This window comes from Chrysochloris asiatica, unplaced genomic scaffold, assembly GCF_000296735.1.
Source record: "Chrysochloris asiatica unplaced genomic scaffold, ChrAsi1.0 scaffold00103, whole genome shotgun sequence".
NCBI lineage: Eukaryota > Metazoa > Chordata > Mammalia > Afrosoricida > Chrysochloridae > Chrysochloris > Chrysochloris asiatica.
Window position 1 is genome coordinate 7,178,430 of NW_006408621.1, and position 3,613 is coordinate 7,182,042.

At 36.2% G+C, this 3,613-nt stretch overlaps 1 pseudogene; it reads right to left on the bottom strand.

Moving 5' to 3' along the window:
• Nucleotides 1-1,035: 1,035 nt before the first annotated feature.
• On the bottom strand, nucleotides 1,036-3,048 carry LOC102828177 (annotated as a pseudogene).
• Nucleotides 3,049-3,613: the final 565 nt, after the last annotated feature.

A 3,613-nucleotide genomic window follows, 5' to 3' on the forward strand; every position in this document is an offset into this window, starting at 1 on the left:
AACTTTTCTGCTAGTGAATCTTTGACAATTCTTCCCTTTTGGATTCTAGCTCTAGTCTTTGCCCCTCTCATTAAAATACCTTGTCTTCTCTCACCTCTCTTTGAAATCATTTTTTCAATTCTTTTACTTCATTTTTTCCTTTCACTTCAGCTACTCTATATTTAAGAGCAAGTTTCAAAATTTATCTGACATTCATTTTCATCTTTTTCTTTTCTGTCTTTTTAATGACCTTTTATTTCCTTTTTGTATGATTTCCTTGATGTCATCCCACAATTCATCTGATCTGTGGTCATTGGTGTTCAATGCAACAAATCTTTTCTAGATGGTCTTTAAATTCAGATGTGATAGTGTGGTACTGCAGGCTAAAGCACTGGACTTCAAGGTTGGCTTGAATCACAAGATCAGTAGTTCAAGGTCACCAGTCACTCCTTGGAAACTCTACACAGGGTCTCAATGAGTCAGAATCAACTCGACAACACTTAACAACAACAACATACTCAAAGTCATACTTTGGCTCTTGTGGACTTGTTTTGATTTTCTTCATCTTCAACTTGAACTTGCATCTAAGTAATTGGTGGTCTGTTCTGCAGTCAGCCCCTAGTCTTGCTCTGACTGATGATATTGAGTTTTTCCATCATCTCTTTCTACAGCTATAGTCAATTTGATTCCTGTGAATGAGTTCTGCTGAAACTCTGTTTTTCTTCTTTACAATGTAAGCCAAAAGAACATAAAAGTATAGGCTACTGCATTAAGTATATATGAAGGGGTTTCCGGGAGTTTATGTCTTTGTGGTTAAGTGCTGTTGAGTCAGTTCCAACTCATAGTGACCATGTATAGTGTTTCCAAGGTGTGGCTGGTGGGGTTGAACTACCAACCCTGCAGTTAGAAGCCCAGTACTTATCCTAGAGTGCCATACCATGACTCCTAAATTCATGCAATAGAATTAAAAGATAAGGGAATTAATTATCCATTGCATTAAATATATACATTTATGCAAAACTCTGAAAGTTTAAACTTTTGTTTGGACCTCAAAAGCTAATGTTGCCTCCACCAATCAGATTCAGAGTTTATTTTCTCTTTTCTGCCACCCTGGTATTGGACTAATTTTGCTTGTAATACTTCCACTTTAGATCTTTCTTGTCTAATGCAGCTGAAGTGAGGTTACCTGTAGAGTTATCTCATTCTTGTTACCTTGTGATTCATCATCTTACAGAAGTATACCTTTCTCATCTTTATGAAGCATTTTCAATGCTTGCCCTTACTTTTACCTATTTTGCCTCCCATTATGTGATCAAATTTTCCAACTTCTGGGTTTCAACATCATTCAAGTTCTAACTTTAGTTTTTTTCAATTCTTCCATCTTTCAGTACTACTACCTAATTGTGCTCATGAGTTATGTAATTATCTGTTCCATTACATTCTGTTAGCTATTTTCTCTTTTTTCTCTAATAAGAATTCTGTGAACATCATCTTCCAGTCTATTGAAAAATCCTCTGTTATGTCATAAAGTCTGAGAAGTACTCAATTCTCAGACTTTTTACTAATATGATCATGAGATTGAAAATCTTTTAGTGATACTATAAGAAGTTTGTCTTTTCCCTGATGATTCTTTCTTTTATCTTTTTCATTCATACCCTTTGACTGAGTTGAAATGTATTCAGAATTTTCATACTCCTTTTTGTGCTCTTCATATTCTAATTTACTTAGCAACAATGTCTTCTGAAGATCTATCTACTTCAAGCTTTCCAGATGTCAGCTGCTCAATTCTTTGTCTCTACTCTTGTCAGTTTTCTTCTCAAGAGTCATCTGCACTGGGTTCAACAAAGAAAATTCATGTTGAGTTACCAGGGTAAAGCAATTATTTAAGGTCCTAGAATTCCAAGAAAAACAAGTTATTTGGTCTTGATCGTGGATGTATTGCTGCTGTTGTCAAGTGCTGTCAAGGTGGTTCTGACTCATAGTGACCTCATATCGGGTTTCCAAGGAATGGCTGGTGGGCTTGAACAACTGATCTTGTGTTTAGCAGCCCAGTGCTTACCCTGTTATTGTCGTTGCTGTAAAGTGCCAGCGAATTGGTTCCAACTCATTGCAACCTTGTATAGGATTTCTGAGGAACAGCTGGTGGATTTGAATTGTCAACCTTGCATTTAGCAGTCCAGTGCTTCACGTGGACTCCAGTGATGTAATTATCTAACTTAGGAAAATGATAAAGATTAAAATTGCTGAAGAAATGCTACTACATTTACTCCCTGAAGATCTGAACCTTTTATGTAATACAGCCTGCAACAACTTTTAGATTTAAGGAATCTTAATATTTTTCTCAACATTACTAAGAGTGAGGAGTTAGACAGAGGCTGATAATGAAATTAGGACATTTTAAGGTCCTCTGACAAAATTCATAACTTCTTTTTAAATTAAGAAATAGCAAGAAAGAATATTTCTAGAAAACAATAATCCACATAAGTGCTTTTTCAGTAAGATAAAAAGTTTGGGTCTAGCATGGGGTCACCATGACTTAGAATTAACAGAAACCAGTTTATGCAAACCCAAAACATAAGGCTTTAATGGAAAGTAGATAGAGTACTCCGACTGTTAAATAAGCAGTCACTTCCCACATTACTGAAAAATTATAAATTGACACACTCTCAAACAAGTTTTAGGAACTGCTTGAAATGCAGCAAGTGTCTGCGGGTAGCCTGACACATTTGTTCCATGGCTCCATCTCCAAGAATTCCATTTTTCCTCTGGGGCCATAGCTTATAAATCAGATGAGATTGGTCATCTTGTAACAGAATGGATTTTTTTAATGCGATTTTCAAGAGATGGGAAAGTGTAATACAACAGGTTCTTCAGACTTCGGAACAGAGAAATGATTGTTTTATTGACAGCTCTATTGAGGATGTGATATTACTCTAGGAAGATGTAGGCCTCTAACATTTCCAGGAGTCCTATGATTGCACATTTTCTTCCAGGGCCTAAGTGGTCAGATACTAATGATGTGCTTTCCTCCAAAAGCTGGAATAATGATGACTTAAGGACTCTGGTCATTGCTTTTCTTTCTGAGTTAATCATGTTATTTTGACAAACCCCCCAAAGAAAAGCCTTAGTGATGAGTTCCAGTAAAATCTAAATATTACAATGAAGATAGAAGGCTAATTTCAACATAAATGTGTGCTTCACATTTCAAATGTAACTATTACTAAAGAGAAGAAAATCTCAACAAAAGCATTATATTCCAAAATTGTTCTATATTTACATTAATGAAAGCATAACACATTTCTGGCATTCACACTGATACACAAAATAAGGAACAGTTTTAAAGTCAATACCTTGTTAAACTGATTCAGATGCTCAATCTCTAGATGGACTTTTCACCTTTTTTGCCTGATAGCAGCTCAGAGAATCTCCATTTTCCCACTTTGCCTCACCCCCTGGCTTGCATTTAATGACTAGAATTCATGCAAACTGGCTGCTCTTACAGGCTCATAAGGAGATGGCTAAATCTGGAACCAGGTGGATGATGGCCAGTTAATTGGATCTTTCTTCTCCAAACACCAGGGGACAGCTGGTTTGCATTGTTGTTCTAATGAGCAATGCTGAAATCAAAGCTGTG